General features: G+C 49.1%; 1 protein-coding gene across 1 annotated transcript in view; it reads left to right on the top strand.

Annotated features, from left to right (window-relative positions):
- The window catches only part of LOC138521749 (butyrophilin subfamily 1 member A1-like), a 403,727-nt gene that overhangs the window by 115,263 nt on the left and 262,676 nt on the right, over positions 1-25,788 (top strand). Inside the window, exon 2 of the mRNA XM_069634802.1 lies at positions 3,781-3,864. The gene's annotated coding sequence lies outside the window, so the exon portion shown is untranslated. The remainder of the gene's footprint in view (positions 1-3,780; positions 3,865-25,788) is intronic.

Raw genomic sequence — 25,788 nt, 5'->3', positions numbered from 1 at the left:
TACAATTTAATGCCACTACTAGAGAGAGGAGGAGCCAGACCACAATATATCCCATGGAAACATGCCGATAAGGAAAATATAAAATGTAGGCTTCCGTCATTGAGCGCTGGAGCTGGGAAGTGGATATATGAGATGGAAAAACAAACTGCGGGACAAACGTTAGCAGTGGGTGACGTGAAGGGCCTCCTGATTTCCATACTGGGGGATGCTGCTGATGACATTTGGAAAAGGGCGGGATTCCCAGGGGTGACAATACACGACACAGCGCATGACGGGGCCCCATTCGCCAACTGTAGGCAGGCGCTATGGCAGGCATTAAGGGTCCAATATCCAGACACATCAGGCATAGGAGCAATAACGTCACGCAAGATGCGTGAGAACGAAGATCCTGTTGATTACATCCAGGAGATTCAGGAGAAGTGGCGCTTGGAAACACAGGAGCAGTGGGATAAAACACCAGCGATTTTCTACCACATGCTAGTACAGGGGCTCCCGGAGCAAGTACAGCGACAATTGAAGAAGTTGGTGGGAATCGAAGCAAAAGCATGGCCAGAAATACAACTGACAATAGTGCACTACTGTAGGATGTGGCAGGAAAAGATAAAACAAAAGGAGGAAGATAGGAAGGTAGAAGAAGCGAAATTGGTCCAAAAGAAGTTATCAAAATATGCCATGGAGGGAGCAATGATAACAGCACCCGCCCCCACACAGGTCAGTGACGCAAAACACAACACAACAACAGGTATCCCCGATGCAGCAAGCACAAGTAATGACACAGCAAATGCCTCCACCCCCACCATATACGGGAGGGGGATATATGAAAATGGGAAATGGGTACTCAAATAACTATAGAGGGAGGGGCGGGCAAATGAGAAGGAGAGGATATGGCCCACCCATCCAACCACAAGGGGGAGGATTACGGGGTTATGGTCAACCAGGACAACAGGGGTACCAAGACAATATGGGGGGACTTCAATGGCAAGCACGGGAACCACCGACATGCTGGAGATGTGGGTCGGTTGGACACATGTCACGCACATGCAGAATGAGACCGGCACAGACAGCTTGGGGGGAGCAAGGACAGCAATGATCAATGGGGGAACAGCAAGTTTACCAACACCAGGGGACACAGCAACAACTGCCACCACAAGAAGCACCGATGCACCAACAACAACAACAGGCACTGCAACCACAACAGCAACAACAACCACACATACAAACATACACACAAACGCACCAGCAGCCTATTGCAAACAAACAACAGCAGGTCCAAACAGTGCAGCAGCTCACACAAATACAGGACAATGCAATAACATCCACTGACACGCCTGTAGCACAGACACAGCTAGGGAAGGTGACAATATTGGGTCACAACCCATACACAGGAAATGGCCAGTCACTGTACCCACAATAGGACAGCCCACAGATGTCTTTGATGTGTCCCATCCTATCAGAAACACCTAACCCTGCGGAGGAACCACGCATACAGGTGACGATAGGTGACAAATATTTTTCCTTCTTAGTTGACACCCGGGCCACTAGGTCATGCATAAGGGAGGGAAAGTTTCAACTGTCAGGTGAGGCCATGAACACTCAAGGATTCTCTGGGGCTCGAAGGTTGGTTCCCTTCACTGATAACATCGCCTTATCTGTAGTCGATCATGATATGTCCCTCCCGTTGCTATACTCAAAACAGTCACCAGTAAACATACTAGGTAGGGACATCATGAGCAGATTGAATATGACTATCTCCTTTACTGCCAAGGGGATAATATGCTCCACACCAGGCATAACATGCTCACAGCACGACAAATACTACAGGCTTACCGTGGCACAACAGTAGCCAGAGCAGAGCCAGTATATGGATAACTTTACCAATACGGGACAGACATGGCAATAGCATGGTAACCAGGGATTGAAGGGAAAATATGGAGGAGGCCAGTAACTTACCTTTTCAGGCCCGAGACACCAGCCAGTGAAAAGGAAGGGACAAGGATGTCACTGAGCATTGAGAGCATTGTAGCAACACAAGACTACATTGCAGTACACGCCCAAGACAGGGAAGGAACAGCATGGAGAGCGGTAATAGCACTGGCAGAGGGGTGCCGACTAACCCAGGTATCTGATGAGGAGCTCTTCTCGGATGATAAAGGTGAGGGGGTGATGGTGTTCGAGATGAGCATTGACATCTGGGCAACAGTGACATACAGAGACGTAGCACAGAAGATGGCATTGGCGCTAGAGGCACCAGCCACTACCACTGTACCATTTTTCGAGGAGGATTTGGCAGCAGTCCCTGCATCTCTATGGACCACTAGTCCATATGACGTGGGCTGCATAAAGAGCATTGGAGGGGTGAAAATAAAATTGAAAAAAAGGAGCTATACTGCCAAGGGTAAAGCAATACCCCCTATCAAAAGAGGCAGATGAGGGGATATATGAAACAATAACAGCACTAATAAACAGAGGCATATTAGTACCATCAGAGTATCCATGCAATACTACTGTGTACCCTGTGCGCAAGGCTAAGGGAGGGTCTTGGCGTTTCATCCAGGATTTAAGACCCCTGAACCACATAGTGGAAGCAGAATACCCTATAGCAGCTAACCCGGCCACTATACTATGTGGGATACCAGCAGAGGCGTCACGGTTTACCGTGATTGACCTCAAAAACGCATTCTTCTCAATACCTTTACACCCTGACTTGCAAAATGGAAACACACCAGGTTGCCCCAGGGGTACTGCGAGTCACCATCTATCTTCAACAGAGTGATACAAATGAACTGTACATTCTGGGTTAATAAAATGGCAGCGAAGAGGGTTCAGAAGAGCAGATGGGACACCAGTACAACATGCCCTACTACTTGCTGAATTAATTGAAGTAATTGAAGATCCCAAAGAGATAGCCTTGGTGAAGTGTCAGGCCCATACAAACAGGGATGACCCTATTTCCAAAGGTAACGAAACAGCAGACGCACATGCTAAACATGCTGCGTATTTTGGTGAGGTTTAGACCCTCACCATCCCGCACATACAGGAAAAGAAGTGATTGCAGCAAGGATAAAGGAAGGGTGGTTCTGTCCTGAGCTAAACTCGCATGTTGCAAACTTCATCAGTAATTGTCTTACAATTTACGGCCGGTCACACGCTGCAAGTGATCAAAGGTGTTATACGGCGGCCAGAAGGCCCCTTCCTACACCTCCACATTGACTACGTTGACATGATCAATGTATGTCAAGGATACAGGTACATGATTGTGGTAGTATGACCATTCTCAAGATGGATTGAGGCCGGCCCATGCTCCCATGCTGACGCCTTCAGAGCTGCAAAGTTCTTAGTGAGGGAAGTCTTCCCGAGGTGGGGGGTATGCGAAGTGTTGCGATCTGACAATGGTCCGCACTTTGCCAATGAAATGTTCCAACACATCACTGACCTCCTTGGCATAAAGCACAAGTTTGCATGTGCATATCACCCACAGGCGAATGGCGTTTGTGAACGCCTCAATGGCCTCCTAAAAGAAGAAATAGCAATAATTCAGCAATCTACCAAGAAAAGCTGGCTGTACTGTCTCCCCTTGGCCCTATTTGAGTTAAGAAACAGGCCAGGGTCGGATCACCACCTCACACCCCATGAGATGGTGACCGGACGCCAAATGCACCTCCCATTGACACCTCCATCAAGGGCTATAACAGATAGTGATTGACTAAAAATGTTTTTGGTGATGAAATGTACAAATATGTATCTTCCTTGATTACTAGTGTAGCTTTTATCTCTCAACAGCTCGAGCGGACGCGAGGCGGGTCGAAGAACATCCAGCAAGAAGAAGGAGAAAATGAACAACAGGAACAAGCGACTAAGTGGACAGTAAGTGAAGAGGATAGAGTGCTGCTGAGGAACTATAACCGCCGGTGGAATAGCCCCCGATTCACGGGGGCCCATCTGGTGGAAAAAGCAGCTCTTAGAGCGGTCAAGCTCCAAGACAAGAACGTATGGACGCATCTGCATGACATCAAGCCCTACAAAGATCAGACCTGCCCTTGCGTCAACGACAGGGCCAACGCAGCAGCAACAGCAACAAGCGACAACGGCTGCACAGCCTCTGACCCTTCCAAAACCCCAGACACCTCCAAGGATTCAAGTGAACAATTGCCCCTAGCTCACCCCATGGTCATGAGATCGCAAAATAAGAAGAACACTACCCGATAAGCCCCGCCCCTACTGCCACCTAAATGAAGGACATTGCCTAACAAATTGAAGAATTACACCGCACTTGTAGACACGTGCATGATCTCTTTTTTCTTTTTTGTCTCGCACATGCAGGTACTGCAAAAGTACTATTTTAGTGTAAAGATAAGTGCAATAATTAAAAGCTTACGTTTTGCCCAGGGGTAAATGCTGCCCACAGATGACGATACCCACGAAGCCCTGTCACATAAATTTGTGTACGCCATAAAGAGACCAAAATATTTAAAGAAAAGGAGAATACGTGTGTATTATAACACATTCATTTTGGCCTTAGAGCAATCATTCCCACATCTCCACGAGCACTTACCAGCCCTGAGAGATAGGACATTAAGGTACGCGTGGGAACAGCTTTTCGCCTGGGCATTAAACGATTACTTGATAGGGAGAGCTTGAATAATAAAGACTAACAAATGAATGCGCATTTTATAGACATTATCAGGCGGGCATCTATATCATCAAAGGATAAAGCTGCAGGATTGCAGCAAAGGTAAGAGAAACATGCCAGTGATATTAGCTATTGTAATAAAATGTATAGGCCTATTGTTTATCACTGGTCTACTCGCTGCCACTGCCTGGCAGGCACACTATGCTTCCGATGTCATAGCTGCACCACCTACTAATAAACCCCCCACCACGGCTGCGACAGGTACGGTATCAGGTGGTACAAGTAACACAAGAGTAAAAGGGAAGAGGGTTAAACGTAGCACAGATATTGATAATAATGAGTCCGCGCACGTCTCAAACAACATGTGGAACCAGCACATGTCCAAAATTGGTAGAGGGACAACTAAGGACAACTGCTATGTGTGCTCGCTGATCCCATACGTTATGAGCGCATTCAGAACATTTGTGGCCACAGAAGTACCTGCAACATCAGTAGAGTGCCTGATATACCTGGCCCGGTTCCAAACAAAAGGACGATTTCAAGGAAGAATGGCAATAATACAGTGGAAGTCGAGGGATACATACCCATATGAAAATAACTTCATCAAAACACTGCCCATGTACAATCACTACTGGCAACTAACACAGGGGCTCCAGTATGTGACGGATGGACCAGAAAAAGGGGAAACAAAGGAAGTAACATTGAATTACCTACCATGTGAATGGCGTGCAAAAGAAGTTTCTGGAGTACTTGGGTGCTGGGAGAGACCACTGCTATTAATATATGGAAAGGTGTACACGAAGGAAGGGTGGACGGATGGAGTAGTGGGGAGTAATATGGTAACATTTACAAAGGCAACGATGGAGAAGATGGATGGAGTAAATAACAAGTGCTACGACGGATGGATTAAGACGCAGGACTGGTGACATGGCTAGAGAAGGATGAGGATCAACTAACAATACTCCCACTAACTGCACCTACACTTTGTTATCAACAAAATGGAGAGGTTGATGTTGGAAGGAATAGCAACTGCAAAAGAATAGTGACGATAGATGAGGAGGGTGCCGGTACAGCAGTATTAATGGATCACTATTGGGCTTGCGGAGAAAAAGCATACCACGGTTTGCTGCCATTGTGGGATGGAATATGCATCATGGTACACATAAATGTACCATCCCTAGTAGTGCCACAGAAACATGTTAACATGGGGAGCTTCCCTGAGGTTGACGAAGGGAATAAGAGGAAGAAAAGATCAGTGAAAATTGGAGAAGGACAGGAGAAAAACAACACAATAATATTGCAGAGAGTAAAAAGACAAGGAGAACCACTGATGGGGAACTACCTGTGGGGAAGATTGGAAACTGCACTTAGTGACATTCCGCAGGGACACAGACTATTCAGCAGGACTGCAGGCGTATGCAAATGCAAAATGGCTCCAGATAACAAGATGGGAGCTAATGATGACAATAAACTCAACCGTCAATGGGTTCAATGCGATAAAAGAAGAACTGAGGGCGGTACGAATGGTGGCAATCCAGAATAGATATGTGCTGGATCTCCTCACAGCAATGGTAGGAGGGGTTTGTGCAAAAATTGGAAGATCATGTTGCACATTTGTTCCTGTCAACGACGCAGATAATGGTACACTTTCTGAGGCAGTATCACAACTGGCCAAGATGCACACCAAGATGGAAGAAGAAGCAAAGGGTGTGAAGAAAGATGGTAGCTGGTTTTCATACCTATGGTCATGGATGCCATCTTGGCTGTCAGATGGGCTCAAGATAATAGCTGGGTGCATAATATTGGGAATGGCCGCCCTGTTAGGTCTGAGGTTGTGGAGGGCAAGGACAGCACGCACAACTGACGAAATGATAGAAATGATTGGTATGCATGCCCTAATGCCAGCAGAAGATGACAAAATGCAGACATCATCTTGAAAGAAAGGGAGAGATTGTACAAGCAGATATTGGAAGCAGACTCACAGCCACCATCAGTGAAGGTGGAGAACCCGAGGAACCCGAAGAATTATGTTGGAGAGTGGGGCTACTGCAAACCCGGTGGTGGATGTGTGTATATGTACTGGTCATTTGAAGACCATGTGAACCAGTATGTACACCTAGATGTTTTTTTTTGATTGATTGATATTTTATTTCTATCGCACTCGTACACAAGTGTTTTAGAGCGCGACAAGGCAAGGGAGGGGAACAGGGGAGAACAAAACAGCGATCTTACTAGGCCCAGTGACATTGAGAATAGGCAAGTGCATGGGACAGGGGGAGGGGAAAAGTGCATGGAAGGAGGGAGAAGTGGAAAGTGTGAAGCAGAGGAGAAACAGATAAATAACAATAAATAAATAATAAAGGCAACAAACAGTGGTAATGCAGCCAGCAATTTGCAAGTGCTAGGTTTAAGGCAGCAGACAGGGTAGGTCCAATAAGTGCAGGAAGAAAAAGGGGGGGCTGTATGGGTACAGATACAGACCCAGTGCAAGGGGTGGCCCAGAGGCAGTGCGGGAGGGTGACAGGATGAGCAGGTACCTGGGCCCAAAAGACAGAGGGTGGCCAGGTGCACGGTGCCAAGAGAGAACAGATCAGCAGTGGAGAGGGGGAGCGAAGGCAGAAGAAAAGAGGAAGGTCTTGAGGTGCTTCTGGAACCGGAGATGGTTCTCCTCAAGTTTTAGAGTGGCAGGGAGGCTGTTCCAGAGGGAGGCCCCAGCCGAAGACAGATCTACCCCCAGCTTGTTTCTTAGAAAAACGACTGAGTTGGAGGTAGAGGAGCGAAGAGCTCGAGAGGGGAGGTATTTGCGGAGGGATAGCTGAAGGTATTTTGGACCCAGGCCCCAGAAAGCCTTGTGGACAATGCAGAGGGTTTTGAATGTAATCCTTGCATCCACTGGGAGCCAGTGAAGAGATTTCAGAGCTGGAGAGATACGATCCCAGGGCTTGAGGCCAAGGACAAGTCTCGCAGTCCTGTTCTGGATTAGTTGCAGAGGGCGGAGAGTAGAGGAAGGTAGATTAGAACCAGAGCTTGAGATACCATGAGCTTCTGGGGGAAGGAGAGGAAAGGCAGAGTACCTCTGAGGAGGTGCAGTCGGAAATTTGACTTTTTAGAGACCTCAGAGATGTGGGCGGAGAAGGAAAGGGTGGAGTCAAAGATGACCCCGAGGTCCTTAGCCTCGCAGGTGGGGGTAGGAGGAGGACCAAGGGAGGCCGGCCAGAGAGTGAGGGAAAAGGATGATGAATGTGTGCCGATGAGGAGGATCTCCGTCTTGCTGGCATTCAGACAAAGATCATTGGCGGCACACCAATCTTGAATGGCAGTTAGGCAATCAGAGATGAGAGAGGGAGAGGAGGTGGCAGAGGGCAGCCTGAAAATTAGTTGAGTGGCGTCAGCATAGCACTGGAAATGCCAATGCAGTGGGCGAGAGTTGCCAGGTATTGGTTGAAAAGCCATGGCGAGAGGTTAGACCCCTGGGGAACACCACAGGTAGAGAGGAAGATAGATGAAAGGAAGGACCCAAGTTGGACCTGAGAGGGTCGATCTGAGAGGAAAGAGGTCAGCCAGGCCAGAGCCTGATCAGTGATACCCAATTTTTCACAGAGACGGTTGAGCAGGATGGTATGGTTGACCGTGTCGAAGGCAGAAGAGAGATCGAGGAGGATGAGGACAGAGGGAATGTTAGAGTCAAGGTTGGTGAGCAGATCTTCACGGATGTTTAGGAGAGCAGTTTCTGTGATTCTGGCAGCTCTGAAGCCAGACTGGTGGTTATGGAGACAGCCAACAGAATTGGAAGTTAAGCTGCGAGATGGCCAACTTTTCCAGGAATTTGCCAAGAAAGGGAGTAATGGAAATTGGGCGATAGTCAGCTGTGGGTTTCTTGAGAAGAGGATGCACAAAGGAGTGCTTCAGAGGGGAGGGGAAGGATCCAGAGGCAAAGGAGTGGTTGCAAAAATCATCAAGGGCCGGAGCGAGGGTGTCAATGTGGTCCTTGATGGTTTTAGAGGAACAGGGATGGACCTGTTTTGAAGAGGCTTTCATAGATCGGACTTGTCTAGCAACCTCGTCAGGGGAGAAAAGAGGAAAGGACGAGAAGGATGGTGGGAGGGTGGCTAAAGGAGGGTCAGCAAGCACAGATGGAGAGGGAAGAAGAGGAGGAGTGTGGGTGGAGAGGGTGGACAGGATGTCCTGGGTTTTTTAAATGAAGTGAGAGGCAAGGGCATTGCAAAGAGCCTGGGAGGCAACAAGAAGGGTAGAGACTGCAGCAGGGTTGGCCAGCTCCTTCCAGATTTTAAAGAGTTCGGCCGAGTTGTTAGATGCCGCAGAGACACAAGCTTGAATCTGGACTCTCTTCTTGGTGAGGACAGAGAGTCGGTATTGCCTTTGTAGCAGGCGACAGGCCAGTTTGTCAGAGGATGAACAGGAAGTCCTCCATTTCCTCTCTGCTGCCCTACACTTACGTTTAAGTGTAGCTAGGTCAGAGTCATACCAGGAATTGCACTTGGCTTTGGACTTCAAACGGATCCTCATGACAGGGGCAAGAACATCAAGTGTATCAGAAATTGAAGAGTAGAGCAGAGACAGGGCTGTATCAGGATGAGAGACAGCCCAAGGTGGAGGGGGGGGGGGGAGAGAAAGTGGCGGCAAAAGCCTCAACTGACACACACTTCATGGGCCGGATGTCCGAGAAGGTAGGTGGCAGTGTTGGGGTAGGCTTGGCTTGGGGGGAAGAGAGGGAGAGATGAGAGGAGGGAGTGATCGCTCCAGGAGAGAGGAGTGGTCAGAGGGATGGAGAGGGGGAGGTCAGAGGAGATCAAGACATTGAGTGTGTGCCCTGCAGAGTGAGTCGGGCCAGAGGGGAGGATGGACAGAGAGAAGGAGTCGCAGAGGTCACGGAAGAGTACACAGGAGGAGCAAGGAGAGTCTAAATGTAAATTTAGGTCACTGAGGAGGAGTTGAGTTGAGTGGAGTTGAGTGGTAGAGGCCAGGAGGGAGGAGGAGAGGTCTGCCCACTCAGAGAGAAATTAGGTGATTTGACCAGGAGGCCGGTAGATGGTAACCACAGTAAGAGAATGGGTAGGCGAGAGAGAAAGCCTACAGGCAAGGCATTCAAAAGAGAAGTAGGTCTGAGTGGGAATGATAGAGGCAGGAATCCACTCAGGAAAGATCAGGGCTACCCCCCAACGGACCGGGAGGATCTGGGTGCTGAGAGGAGCTGGAATAAGAAAGGTTTGGAGACCACGCAGAGCCAAGAGAGGAGATAATTTTGTGGTCGACAAGTCGACCAGAGAGGGGACTGAAGTGGGAAAATGGAACAACACCCTTCTACCTTTCTCATCCAGACTCTGGCTTAGAGGATCACGGCCCAAGCACCCCCCGCGAGAGGAGTTTGACCCATTCACTTCATTACCTGACAACATGGTACCATGTGTCCACGGTCCCCACAAACGAGGAGCATGCCCAATAGCAGGCCCTGGTCAAGCCGACGTCTGCGACATGGACCAGCTAGACTAACGCAACAACCACGAAAACCCAACATCGTTAGAGATGCCATGGCGACATAGCCAACTGACAAGAACACGCGTGCCACCAAGCACACTGGTCACGCACACACCAACCTACATGAAGAACATACTCAGTGCTATGGCGTAGCGGACTGGCACACCCAAGGACGTGCATCATTGTTATTTTTCACATAGGCCTCCTACCGCACCGCAGAAACGCAAGATGCTTGAAGAGCTCGTGTATACGCTTGCCAATGCTTTGTCACCCCATCCCCATAGAAGACACCATCATATATGCCTGTTGCTGGCGTTCTGACACTCTGACCCTGATCACAAGGTTAGTGGAATGGGTTTAAAGGTGCCGGTAAAACCATACCGCCCTACCACGAGGTCTCTTCGCGGGACCCGCAATAGGTGCCTGGAAAAACCAGGCGTCCATTCCAGGTCCCGTGAGGACACCAGGGAGCTAACAACGGGTCCGTCATTAACAGGCCCGTTGTTAGCTCCATCCCCATTCCCATTGAGCCCTATAGGGGCTCGAATGGGAATGGGGATGGACCAGGTCCGGGTTCCTCAGACGGGGAATTACCGGGTCCGCCAAGGTTGCGATGGCCCGGTAAGTCCTCATTTGAGGAACCCGGGCCCGGAATGCGGTAAGGAGGCAACCATGCCGCTAAAAGCGGCATGGTTACTTCCAACCTCCTAATGAGGGCCTCTGTCATCCTGCAACATCCACATTATGGGTCATGTACTACCACCCAGAAGCTAGGCCCGGGTAGGCCGCAAGCAAGAGTCCCCAGGCAGGAGCCTCTCAGACAAAATCCCCCCAAGGCGAAAAGCAAAGCGCTGATCATGCAGAACGAGCCCTAACGAGAGCTCACTGCCAAGGCCGTGATGTTGCAACCCACACGTCGCGCTCTCAGTGCCAAGGTTACACCTGCCACCGCCAAGCGCCCCTCAGAGCCGAAATACAAATCAAATGCTCATAATTCTGCTCCAGCTACTGTCTCTCCACACGTGACCAAACGAACGGACAAAATGCCAAGCTCAAGAGACAGAAAGTCGCCGGCGTCCCACGTCTGGGACACAGGTTGCAACAACGAAGCGACGAGTTGGACACCTACACCGATGGGAAAGGCGTGATCATCAGCCACTAGCAAGACCTGTCCATTGTCCACCATTAACACATAGTTACACATTGTTGCCACTATCAGGTACATCGCGAGCTGGGAATGGCGATGGTCCCAGGCTTGGGGGCTCGTGAGGGAACCAATCAGAATACAAAGGGCACCTCACTGACGCCATTTCAGCTAGCCAATCACAAAGGGTCCCCTTATAACCAATTTGTTGTAGCAACTTTTTAGGCACAACCCAAGTGTACCACCTGACCCGTCCTTACCCACTATCATTCCTTCATATAGGTAGCCATACTAACCCTACCACTCGGGAAGCCAATCCGAAGATGTCGATAGGTTTTGTGACGATTTTTCCCAGGTGACATGAGTAACGCATCATACTACGATAAAAAGGGCCTGCGAGCCCACTAACGAAGAGAGCGTCTCCCCGGATGGTTACGGGCTGAGAACAATCCCTGCCATTATCCTAATAAACAACAGTAATTACTTTGCTCTTGTGTGGGCCTCATACTCCTTTTGGGACACGGGAGGAGTTGGGGCCTCCCTAGCCCCGGAGGTCCACGAACGGCTCTGCCGACCCCCAGGAAATCACCCCGACAACATGGGGAGGGAAAAACCTGATGTGATGACACCCTAGGAGAGATGCTGTATATTCCTACCAGTGTCCCAGCCCCCATCACCATCTAACCCTCTCCAGAATCCTGGACTCTCTCATACTTCTATGTATGTGAGCAAAGTAGAACTTTGTCCAGCCCTAAATAATACTGAGACGAAAAAGAACAATTACAACACAATAGAGAAATGTATTGAGATGAAGAAGATGCGCAGAGTGTGGAAGAGCACCAGGCGGACCCACAGTGAGCATACCAGCCTATTCAATCTAACCAAACCCAGATATGAAATAAAAAAGGAAAGAAGGACTTCTTTCAGGCAGTAGTCCTCCATGCAGGAGCAGCGAGGGATGGCACTGTGTCTTCCAGAGACTGGGAGAAAGCCAGGGACGCCCAGAAAGAAGCTGAGAGCTCCGGAGCCGGTCCTTAGACGGAGGAAAGGACGGCAAGCTGGCGGACGCAGGCCACAGGTGGTCCTGAAGCCTGGAAAGCGCAAAGGCTTCCAGATGGACGGGTGGTGCTGCAGGGCTGCCGCAGACCAAACAGCCTCCTCAAGGACCATGAGTTCTGTGGCTGACAGAGAATGCTAGGAGAAGGCGGACACCCTCACAAACCAGGAATACAGGTACACAGAAGGGCAGAAAGATGCTGGAAACCAGAGAAGGTGGTAGCAAGCAGTGATGGGGGAGAAATACCCCAAACTGAGCGTCTGGGACCCTGAAAGTAATATTGAAGAAACGTTCATACCTATGATAATATATGGTAGTGCTTGGCAGGAGAGTAAACCAAGCCTACCTAGAAGAAGAAGTACCGAAGACAGGCGAGTTTGGGACTCGCACCCATAACAGAAATACATCAGTTGCTCATCCTCATAGTCACAGTACCTGGGACAAAGGTGAACCAGATCGGCTGTGCAATAGGTAGTACTTGGCAGAAGAGTACACCAAGTCTATCTAGAAAGAGAACTGTTGAAATCAGGCGTGGCTGGGACTCGCGCCCAAATAAGGACAATCGTTACTCCTCTTCGTAGTTACAGTACTGGGGAGAAGATTGAACCCAATTGACTACAAAGAAAGAGAAACCTGGGGAAGGGAGACAGCCCCTCGGATTTGTGAACATTGTGGCAAAGCTAAGAGAAGGGAGATATTCTCTTGGCTCTTCAAGGAAGTGAAAAAGAAACCTGGGAAGAGAGTCATTCCCCCTGGGACGTGTGAACATTGTGAGACGTCGAGAGAAGGGAGGCATTCTCTGGACTGCTGTAGAACCTTGTTTGATTTTGCACCATTTAGAACTTTGTGTTATGAATTTGGAAAAGAAGTAAGAATGACCCGCTAAAAAGACAAGCCCTGTGTACTTTATATTGAGTTATTAGTGTGAGGACTAGAGTTAGGGTTTTTGACACAACGGTGGACGTATCTTTATTTGACAAACCCATTTGAGATTTGTGACGAGGCAGGGAAACCCATCTTAGCCTTGGGGCTAGTGAGGCCTTCCCCAACCCTACTATCATTTAAATACGTCTTTAGCAACAAAAATGCCACCTTTGTGTCCATCTCTCACTACTGCACCCTCACAATAAGCATAGAAATTGATAGTTATAATTGCCATAAATCAATCTTTTAGTGTGGGAAACAAACACATTAACATATCACACATCTACAGAGCCCTAGCCAAATTAAGTAAATCTACCTATAGATGATTAGTGGAGAAAAGCCAAGAGTTATATGAGCCTATATACATTTCCTTGCTTGATGTAACAGCTATCTTCTTTAAGCAATTTGTAATTTACCAAGTTGGCTACATTCAATATAATAAATACACCCCAGCACCTGGAGTGGCCCCAAACCTTTGAAAAAAGAGAGGATCCACTCCCCTCTCTAGAGAATAGTCCACTCCAGCAATGCCCAGCTACATCATAGATACCTAGGGGAAAATAGATGACAAATATGATGGTTGGTGGATCTCTGAGACCGATAGATTCCTGAGTCTGGCAGAGGAAAACCCGGCCAACCTAAAAGAAGGTACAGAGGCGACAAGGACTCTATCTATTCCAACCACTGATACCCATAACCATAGGGGGTTTACAAGGAAGAGGGGGATATGTGACTATGACCCCTGCTTGGAGTGGAGGACTCACAGTGGGGTGGATGGTCAAAGGGGCCGGGGCAACCCTAAGCTAGTGGATTCTGGACCCTGAGGAGGTATATGTGGAATACCCAGACCACTCAAAGTGGGTCCCTGTACTAAGGTAGGGTACAGTAAAAGGAGCATACTCCCCCCCCCAAACACCATACCCTCCAGAGACAAATGGGGTGTCAAAGACCCTTAATAATTGCCCCTGGGGGGCGTGGCCGGAGCTCATGGAGTGAGGCAGCAGCAGAGCGGAGCTCCCGTCCTGATTTGTACATTGATCCTTATACTTGCTACCAAAGGCAATAATTCTTGCAAATAACCACAACGCCAGTTAAAACAAGCACCGCAGTGCCTTCCGGGCGAAGACCCGAAGAAGATCAGAGCCTGCACACCCCGAAACGAGGTCTGCGAACGAGCCCCGAGGGTCCCAATGTAATGGCGGCCTAAGCAGAGTCGAAGACTGCAGCGGGGGAGGAGCTAACCCGGACGCTGGAGGCCTGAGGCTCGCCAGATGGTGGAAGCTGGTGGAAGCTGGCGGAGACTGCCACGGTCCAGATCTGAGGACCGCTGACACCGAGAGACCGAGGAGGGCAGAGCGGTCTTCTGAAATAGAAGTACGGAGGCGCCACTCCGCATTGAGCCCGCCGTGGCCCCGGCCCAGCTGACCGCATAGGAGATAGAAGTACGGCAGTGCTGCCGTGCGACGGTCCTGCTACGCCCTCCCCCAGCTGCCGCATCGAGGGAGAAGACCGCTGGCAGCAGGGAGACACCACAGGGGTAAGGAACAACACACCGTCCTCCCCCCGCAGCATCTGCCTGAGGTGAGCTTGGAAGCAGTGGGTACTGGAGGCCACAAGTCATAGGCATCCAGGTAATACAAGGCCCGACACCAGGGCAGCGGACCCACACTAAAACGTGGGAGAAGGGGCTCATTACGACACGCCAAGGGTCTCCTTGCAAAACAACGGGCTGAGCCAGAACCTGCTGGAATAACCCACGCAACACAGCGCAAGATGTCCTCCTCACGAAGCAAGAATAAAACAGCGACAATAATGGACTCCTTTTCGGTGACAAGACCCAAACAGCAACTCCAACATGAAACTACCACGCAAACGGAACCACCCCCACCCGAGGACGATCCTAAAAACACTCAGGTACTGCAGGCTATTGCGGCACTCCAGACATTTATCGAGACCAAAATAGGCAAATTCAAAGCTGACATGCAGCTCATGCTCCAAGATGCCTGCAATCTTACAGAAAGGGTGAGCAAAGTGGAGGTGAATTAACAGGACACCACAGATACTGCCACAGACTTGAAAACCAAGGTAAACGAGCTAGAAAGGCAAGTTGCACGACTAGAGGCGAGATCGGAGGAGGCAGAGGGGAGGGCTCATCGCAATAATATACATATACTAGGAATTCCGGAAGAAATGGAGGGAACCAACCCAACAGAATACGTAGAGTCCTTGATACTGCAGGAGTTTGGGCCCAGCAAGCTCACACAGGGATTCTCAGTTGAGAGAGCCCATCGATCTCTACAAAAAAGACTCCCACCAGGATCACACCCACGCCCAATGATCGCGAAGATTCAAAATTTTCGTGACAAAGTGACGATACTTACATTCTCGAGAGAGGGAGGAGAGATCAAACGGAATGACTCCAAGATCGGCATGTATCCTGATTATACCCCCAATGGGTAACGAGCCAGGAATTCATTCATACCAATTAAAGCTAGATTACGAAAACTCAATCTCAAATACATGCTTCTATACCCCTCACGCCTCAGGATACTCTACAAAGGAAAAGCAGTTTTCATGGAAACTCCGGCTGTAGCCAACATGTGGCTGGAGCACAACAACCTAGCCAAAGGCGATGAACGCACCTCAGGGGCCGAAGGACTAAGCAGGAATCACGAATCCTACGAATGAAACCGCATCAAGTTATAAGACCAGAACATTGCACCTAAAAGGTGATCCTCCGCTAAGAAGACAGAATGCGCTCCTACAGACGGGAGCTCAGATGATCACACATGGGCACTGCTACAACCCACCCCATCGTAACCTGTGCTGGCCAGTTGCCAGCACTACATCCGCATCTCATGACCTGGATAGGCCAACGGGACGCGGAAGCCCCCCGAGCGTTGCCCTCCCAGTGCAACTGCTGGGGGCAGTTCACAGTTGTTATATGTTGTTAATCCACTTATTCGAGTGGAAGTTGAAACAGTTAATAAGTCTCCAGGATCTAAAATAATTCAATTAACGAGGACACGGGAGGGAGTGGGGGATGCATCAACACTGGTCAACCAAGAGGGGAGGCGTCTAAGACACATGGCCAACACGTGGGCGAACTGGGTCAGCAGGAAGCGAACACTTGAACTTTTTCTTGTACTAACATGGCCACACGCATCAAGTTTGTAACCTGGAACGTGAGAGGTCTGGGTACCTACCTCCGTCGCAATAGGATTAAATCCTACCTCCATAGGAAGAAGATAGGACTGGCCCTTCTACAGGAAACCAACCTAACGAAGGAGTCCATCGCAATGCTTCAAACACACTTGGGCGGGCAAGGGTTCGGAGCCACATACTCCAGATACGCCAGAGGGGTGTTCACATGGATTAGCCCCCAAATCCCCTTCCAACTCAACAGGGCTGAATCAGATCCAGAAGGAAGGTATGTGATATTGTGGGGCCATATTGAGCAAACTGAAATATGCATTGTGAACTCATACCTTCCCAACAACAACATACCAGCGCATTTAGATCTGATGTATGCCAAGGTCATGCAGTACAGGAATGGATTCTTTATCTGGGGGGGAGACTTCAACTGTGTCAGCAACCCGGAACTTGACAGGTCCACCCCTCTCCCTGGAGGCCCGCCAGCATCCACCATGGCGCTAAATACCATGCTGAACCGCCTAGACTTAGTGGACATCTGGCGGGAGCTACACCCAAGCGACCGGGGCTATTCCTTCTATTCGTCTCCACATAACCTTCACACTAGGATCGACTACATTTTCACTGGTAGAGAAAACCTCCCCCAGATCGACACGGCACGATACTTGGGCCGGACTATCTCTGATCACTCACCCTTAACAATTGAATAGAGCACCACAGGACCCAGATCTCCAATACCCATAAGGAGGATGCCTACGGAAGCACTAAAAGACCCAGCATTCAGAGACGACCTCAGGAAATCCCTAGAAAATTATATAACGGAAAACACAAATAGCGTTGACCACCTAAGTACATTATGGGATGCCCTGAAAGTAGTTATATGAGGAGAAATCATAGCAAAGGCAGGAGGAATTAGGAAGCACCTAAGAACTGAAGTAGAGAAACGGGAAAACGAAATAGAACAGCTGGAATCCGGCACCCGAGATTCCCAGCAAGAAGAAGACATGCTCAAGCAAATCAGATCTGAATGCAAAAAGGATTGGGACAGGCTAGCCAAGTTTGACTACACCACCAGGACCAACAGGGCACACACTCAGGCAGACAAACCTAGTAGACTACTAGCCTGGCTGTGCAGAAAAGAACATCCCAGGTACCCAACCACAGCCTTGAAAGGCGCAGATAGTACGCTATTCCGGACCCAACAGGGCATCAATGACACCTTTAAACAATTCTATGCCCAGCTGTACTCCCACAACGCCCAGGTGCCCCCAGGCGAGATTTCAGACACCCTGGAAGAAATAGGACTGCCTAAACTATCGCCCACACACGGAGAAGCCCTAGATGCAGACATCACCAAGGACGATATAACTGAAGCGATCAAGTCCCTGGCCACGTGCAAAGCCCAGAGTAGCGATGGGCTACCCACCGTATTGTACAAGAATTGTTGAACCTGAGTTAACCCCGCTGCTGCATGAGGTTTTTCAGTAGGCTTACGAACTGGGGATTCTGCCCAAGAGTATGCGGGAAACGCTGCTGATCCCAATGCTCAAACCCAATAAACCCAATAAAAAGATTGTGACTCCTACCGCCCACTTTCAATGCTCAATTAAGACGTCAAAATACTGACAACGATCCTAGCCAAGCGGCTTTCCAGGGTAATAGGGGGAGTAGTGCACCCAGACCAAAATGGCTTTGCGCCAAGCCGTAATACCACCGTCAATCTCCGCAGGCTCCAACATGTCATGTTCCAGGCCAACCTAGACGGAGGGTCCTACGCTCTGCTTTCCTTGGATGCCATTAAGGCGTTTGATTCCATCTTCTGGGAGTGGCTGCTGGCAGTACTCTGGGAATTCGGCTTTGGAGAGAAATTCATTAAATGGGTCAAAGTCCTCTATACCAAACCAAAGGCATGAGTAAAATCCGGACGGCTTATCTCTGTAGCGTGGGACATACAAAGGGGCACTAGGCAGGGTTGCCCACTCTCCCCCATGCTCTACATACCTGGGCTTGAACCTATTGCCATCTATTTCAGAAAACAATTTTTTGATGCTGGTATACGACTGGATAGGATAGATCACATAATATCCCTGTACGCGGATGATGTCCTCCTCTATGTAAGAGACCCGCACCTGACCGGCCCGACCATGCTGGAGGACCTCGGCAACTTTGCCAAAGTATCGGGTATACAATTCAGCAGAAGTAAATCCTGCCTCTTTCCACTGGGAGGCCTCAAAAACAAACACATAGATGACATACCTTCATTGGAGGTGAGATGGCACCTCACCACATTCCGCTACCTTGGAGTCAACATATACCACACACCTGAACTCATGCATGAAAACAACACTGCGGCAGCGTTGCCCCCTCTACGCAAATCGATAGGGTTCTGGTCCCAACTTCCCCTGTCCATGATGGGAAGGGCATCCATCATCAAAATGATTGTTCTCCCTAGATTCCTCTACGGATTCCAAAATGAGTTCCATTATATCAAAGCTCCCTTTTTCCGCCTACTAGAGACGATACTTAAGGACTTCTTATGGGGAAAAGGCAGACACAAGTTGGCACTATCCACATTAACCCTTCCGCACAGACAAGGCGGCATTGAACTGATCTGGACAAGTATTATCTGGCAGCCCAGCTAAGGTACGTAGCCAAATGGTTTGCTGATGACGTCACCCCGGAAATGGCATTACTGCAGCACCCAATTACTCCAATCCGGCTGAAGGAACTCATTTGTGCACCCCAACACCTCCCAAGTGAAATGCCCTTTTTAGCCACCCTGGGAAAGCAAATATGGCACAGAACAAAATCGCTTCTCCACCTGAAGCACGCATATACTCCGGACATTCCGCTCCTTTCCGACCTGTGCCAGAACAGTGTCGACCTAGCAACCATCAGATACTGGGAAAGGAAGGGAGTGTACACATGGGGGGACTTATACAACGAGGGCTCCTTCCGAGACTTCTCCTCCTTGCAATCCGAAGATGACATACCCAGCGGCCAATTCATCTGGTACCTAAAGATCCGGAAACTAGCGCAAACCAAATGGGATACATGGCCCGAGGAGCCCAAGTACAACCCCTTCGTAACACTACTGTACAGTTTGGGAGAGGGATGGAGACCAGTGTCTCGGATATACAGTCACTTAATAGACAGGCCTAATCCCCGTAGCCATGCTCTAAAACTTAAATGGGAGAGGGACCTGGGGTGGGAAATGACTGATGGAGAATGGGAGAGAGCACTGGCGTTCCCCAAGGAGGTTTCCAGGAACTCCAGATTCAGACTGATCCAACTTAACGTGCTGTACCGCTCGTACCTAACACCGCACAGAATAGCGAAGATCTACGAGCAACCCCAGCATAACTGACCATGGTGCAACAGAGACAAAGCGGACCTAATGCAGATGTTCTGGGAATGCGCCAAGGCCCGACAACTCTGGGCCGAAGTGGAGCAAACCTGTAGGAGGGCTGGCATGACCAGGTATGAGTGGACCCCCGGATAGTGCCTCACGGGGACTTACCCCAGATTAGCCAAAATTAAGCACACCGTAAAGCTCATGGCATGCATCCTGACTAAAAGGACCATTGCAATGGCATGGAAGCGACCGGGTGGCCCATGATTCCAAGCATGGCACAGCAAACTGGAACTCTGGGTCGGGGCAGAAACCTTAGCCTGGGAGGAAAGCATTGCCAGGTCCCCTGAAGACGCAAGTCAGGCACTGGACGCCTGGAAGGCCCTTACATGGGCTCTGTTCGACCCCTCCGATGACGATAAGCCCCCTTGAACAATTCACCCCCATGCTAATCGACCTAACCATCACAAAGACACCTGAATAGACCACCGCTAAAAACTTATCTGATCCCCCTCTCTGAACTCCCTCCTTCCCCACCCCTTGTTGACCCTCTCAAAATAGACTATTTATCAACCACCTAGAGACAATCAACGTTACTGTTAAATGTTTTATGTTGAAGTTGTTTATTGTTTAATTAAATGACTGGCTTTATAAAGACAAATTCACTATGTCGCAGTTGGCACCCACTGCCACACTGATGTTGTACCTATAACAAATGCCAATGAAGAAATTTGAAAATAAATTAATAATTGCCCTTTCTATAAGATTGACCTGCTTGGGGAGTCATTCCAGCTACATTAGATAGCCATCATAGAAAATTAAGCCTTCCCCTTTAGCAAAACAAAGCTGCAACATTTCAAAGCCACCGGCAAGCAGTGAAATGTATTTCTTTTTACAGCACCAATGCCGGGGGAAACAGTACCCATTAGTAGGGCTGGACGATATATCGAGTTTTGGAGATGTATCAATATAAGATGAGACTATATTATTAACATCGAGATATATACATTGTGACAAATCCGAGGGTATTGTCACTGCTTCCATGGGGAAACCCCTTCCCATGAGGCCAGGGAGGTGAGGTCGCTACCCGGCAGTTCACCTGGGGGTGCTACTCAGTGGGTTGATCTCATGAGGAGGGGAAACCCTTCATGGGACCAGTGACGACCACCTTGGGAGAATGTGGTATTCCCCTGTTTCATTTCCATCACCTCCGTCCTTTCACCCCATGCAGTACCCTGTGGTCCCCCACACCTCGATCTAGGAAGAGTGTAGGAAACTAAATCCCAAGAGAACACTGAGATGAAGAAGAGTGCTACTGAACTCTGTGATAATCATCAGTTCAGTACTGTGACAAGGAGGAAGGGTGGACAATGAGGAATACCTATAGGAATCAGAATACACAGTCTAGATGCTGGAGACTGCCTATTGGTTACCCAAAGTACAAATTAAAAGGAGGATTATGCCTTTTGTTGAGCCTATACCGGAGGAACCGAGAGCGAAGTTTGAATGCCATAGACGGGGACAACGGTGGAACAGAGCCGATGTCTCTAAGGGTGCTACCAAGAACCGGTAGACCACTAGAAACCAAAGAGAAGCCAAGTGCTGACTGGGTGAAAGAGAGGGGCTGGAGACCAAACGAGGGGAGCTAAAGGAGGGTCGGAGACCCGATACAAACTGAAGCTAATATATATGTCAAGGACCCTAAGAGAAATATAAGGACACAGATATATGCTGCATCAATAGAAACTTGGCAGTAGAGTAAACCAAGTGTTTCCTGGAAGGTCAATACAAAGTGGTCTGAGATCCAAAATAAATACAAAGGCAAACCCAACATAAGAGGGTCTGGGACCCTGAGAATATCAAAAGGATAGAGAATCAAGTTTTTTTTTAAAAAATTCTTGATTATTTTTAAAAAAAAGAACAAAAGATATAACATACACACAAATAACATAACTGGCATGTTGGCATTTCTACGGGTTTCTTCTATGGGTTCATTTTCTCTGCGCTTTCTGGCGACCTTGCCATCTTCGTCTCTGGCTGCCTTTGTGGGCAGGTTCGACCCTCCCGTTTATACTGTCTTTTGGTTGGTTACCCATGCTCCACTAACTTGTACCCATCATTGTTCTCGTGCCTCCTCGGGGCCTTCTTCTTCTTCCTCACCCTCTTGGCCAAATAAGTCCTGTACCAGCGAGTTCCATGCAGATATTTTCTGTGCTGTTTCTCCTTCCCCCCTTTGCACTGCTCTTATCCACACTGCAGTTTCCGCCAATGTCCACTTGCGGAGGTCCGACCACCATGACTCTATGGTCGGGCCTTCCCTTGATTTCCAGGACATCGCTATCCTTCTTTTGGCTAATATACATATCCGGTTTTTCATCTTTGCTAGATGCGTCCCATGTCTGCCTCCTCTCGGGAAGAGGCCCAGCAAGTACCTCTCTGGGTGCTCCACCTGTATCTGGAGTCCACTGTCTATTATTTTGGCTCTGATACCCTCCCAGAAGGTTTGTATAGTTGGGCAGGTCCAAAACATGTGGAGCATGTCTGCTTCATCGGCTGAGCATCAGGGGCACTTATTAAGATCTCCCTCGTGCATCTTGTTTATCCTCTTGGGTGTGAGGTACGCCCTGTGTGTCACGTACAGCTGTGCCTGTCTGAACCTTGCGTTCCTAGACACCTTCTTTGGGTATTTTAACACCCTGCCCCATTCTTGGTCGCTAAAAGGCTTGTGGAGTTCCTCTTCCCAGCTCTGTCTTATGTGTAACTCTTTCGTGTTACTGGCCCTTAGCATCCATTCGTATAACCTGGAGGTTGTGTGCGTTCCCTCAGATATATCATACCATGTGTCTAGCTCCCCTGTGGCGTCCTCTTGGTCCTCCCATTCCGGCCATCTTTTCTTGATTGTGACGATTAGTCTGTTATGGAGGATGAATTGGCCTTCGTGTATATCATGTTCCTCCAGCATCTCTTGGAAGTCTGCCCACCTCTCTTCTCTCCGCAGATCCCCAATTTGCGCTACGCCTTTTACTTCCCACTGGGTTCAGTTTATTGCTAGTGTATTTGTGTCCGTGCCCACAAGGCCCGCAACATGGATTTGTGCTGACTGGGGGTCCTCTGTCCCTTGTTACCTCCACGCTCTGTTCCATAACACCACCGCGATGCTAAGTAGGCGTGGTAGGGTCCTGAGTAGGGGTTTGTCCAGCCATAGTATTTCTCTCAAGTAGTATGTTTTTAATGTTGGTTGAAAGATGATTGTGTCGATTGTCTCTTCCTTACCCAGTCACTTGACTGCGAATTGCAGCTGCCCCGCTAAATAGTACTTTTCAAAGTCTGGCAGCCTAATGCCCCCTTCTTCATAGTCTCTCTGTAGGGTTTTCAGTGGGATCCTGCTTCTCCCCCCTGCCCACAGGAAGTTCTCTGCTATTGTGTTCAATTTGGTGAAGAAGGCCTGGCCTTGGGAATACTATGTGGGATATTTGTGAGGTAATATAGCAGGCGTGGGAGTACCACCATTTTCAAGAGGGCCACCCTACCTAACATTCTCAGTGGCAGTGTTCCCCATAGTTTCATAGACCTTTGTGTTTTTTCCAGGGCTACCTGCGTGTTATGTTGATGAGAATCTGCAGTGTCATGATGTATCTCTATTCCCAGATATCGGAAAGAGTATGGCGCCCAGGTTAAGCCCAGGTCCAGGAGCTCTGCCGGGGGAACCTGCTTCAGGCTGGCCAGGGGAAAGATCAAGGATTTTTCTTTGTTGATGGCTATACCGGAGAGTCTAGTGTATGCCCCAATTGCTTCTAGGAGGCAGGGCAGACTGGTACGTGGATTTCCCACAAAAAGCAGCATGTCGTCTGCATATAACGAGATTTGATGCAGCACTCCGTCCAAGTCTATCCCTGTGTCTCCATATTCCACCCTGAGAAAAACCGCCAGCGGTTCAAGGGCCAGAATATACAACATTGGTGACAGTGGACACCCCTGTTTGGTTCGCCTATGTATTCTCCATTCTTCCGAGATATATCGCCCGGTCTTTACCCTTGCTCTGGGGTCCTTGTACAGTAACCTTATCCATCTGAGGAACCCTTCACCTAGGCCGAAATGGGCGAGGACCCTCAGCAGCCACCCCCAGTTCACAGAGTCAAATGCTTTGGCGGCGTCCAGGGACACTATCGCGCATTCCCCCTGTCTCTGGTTTGTCCTATCTATCACATGATGTAATCTGCGGAGGTTCCATGACGTGTTCCGTCCTGGGACGTAGCCTGTTTGGTCAGAGTGTATTAAGGTGTGGATTACTTTTTTCAGGCGGTTGGCTAGAACCACCGTGAGTATTTTGGCATCTTGGTTAATAAGGGAAATTGGCCTGTATGTGGCGCATTTCGTGGGTGGTTTTCCTGGTTTGAGGATCGGTACAATTATTGATTCCGACATGCTGGTCGGTAACTGTGCGCTTTCATATGTGTCTTGGTATGCCTCTAATAGTTTCAGGGTGATGGTACATTTGTATTTTTTATAGAACTCTCCCGAGAGTCCGTCTGGGCCTGGGGATTTGCCGGTGGGGAGCTCGGCGATTACGCTCTCTATCTCCTCCACCATGAGTGGGGCATGGAGTATTTGAGCTTGCTCTTCTGCTAACTTTGGCAGCCTTATCTCTGCTAACGAATCTGTAATGTCCTCTGGGTCAATTTCTGGATTAGGGGCGTACAGTTGCTCATAAAAGCAGACAAATGACTGATTAATGTGTTCTTGGATCCTAATGTCCATCCCCGTTTCGTCTTCTATGACTATTATGGGGTCCCTTTTAGTTTCTTGCTTGGTGAGCCATGCCAGGAGCCTACCAGGCTTATCCCCTTCCACATGCAATCGTTGTAGATACCTCCCATAGTTCAGCCTTCCCAGTTTCTCCCATAGCTCTATACATCTTGTCCTCAACTCCATCAACTCCCTAGGCTCTTCCCCCACTGCCTCTGCTCTACGCTCCTCTGTCTCTATCTGCCTTTCCAGTTTGTTGAGTTCTTCTATGGCTGCACCTTTCAGTCCCCCCATCCTGCCAATAGCCGCCCCCGTATCACAACTTTAAATGCGTCCCAGAGTGTAGCGCTACTTTCTACGCTTCCCTCATTATTTTCGAAGTAGTCTTCGATCACCTCCTGAAGGTGCTCCTCAAACTCTACCTCTCCCAAAGCCTCTGCCCGGAGTCGCCATGTTGGTATCGGAGCTTTCCTGTGTGTATGTGCCCATGTTGCTAGTATCGGGGCATGGTCTGAAAGTGTGCGGGCTTTGATGTTAATCGCTGTAAATTCCTGCAGTGACTCAGTGCCTGTGAATATATAGTGTTATTCGTGTAAATGTTCCATGTGGTGCGCTATAATGTGTGTACCCTCTTTTCCCTCCATGTACCTGTCTCCAAACGTCCTCCAGCTTTAGACGGTCGAGGGTTCTGAGCAGCTCCTTCGCAGGGGGTGCTGGTTTCTTGTGCTTGTCATCCGACCTATCCAGGAGCGGGACTAAGGTGCAATTAAGGTCTCCGGCCCAGATAAACGTAGCTTCTCTGTACTGGGACAGCTTGGGTGCTAGCTTCTTGAAAGATTCTGTCACATCATGGTTCGGAGCATAGATGTTAACTAGGCACACCTCCTTGTTCTCCAACATACCGTGCACTAGCACCAGTCTGCCTTCTGAGTCAGTTTCTCGTTTTATGAGCTGGAATGGCACCCCTGGAGCGATCCATATTAGTACTCCTCGCGCATAATTTGAGTACGTGGCACTGTTTACCTGTCCTCCCCATTTCTGATCGACCTTAGCCTGTTTCGCTGGTGTCAAATGTGTCTCCTAAAGCATCGCTATCTTCACCTTCATCTTATTCAGCCAGGCATAGACTTGCAGCCTCTTGACATATGCGTTAAGTCCTCTCACGTTCCAGGTTGCAATTATTAACTCATCCGGACCCATGTGTACTTATCTCATCTGCCTCCATCGTCCAATAGCCTCTTGCTTGTCCACTGTCTCTTGCGCCTGCTCTTGGTGCTGCTAGGATT

The sequence above is a fragment of the Ambystoma mexicanum genome, chromosome 13 (assembly GCF_040938575.1).
Source record: "Ambystoma mexicanum isolate Mex_15411 chromosome 13, UKY_AmexF1_1, whole genome shotgun sequence".
NCBI classification, from domain to species: Eukaryota; Metazoa; Chordata; class Amphibia; order Caudata; family Ambystomatidae; genus Ambystoma; species Ambystoma mexicanum.
This window is presented reverse-complemented; position numbering and strand designations above follow the sequence as displayed.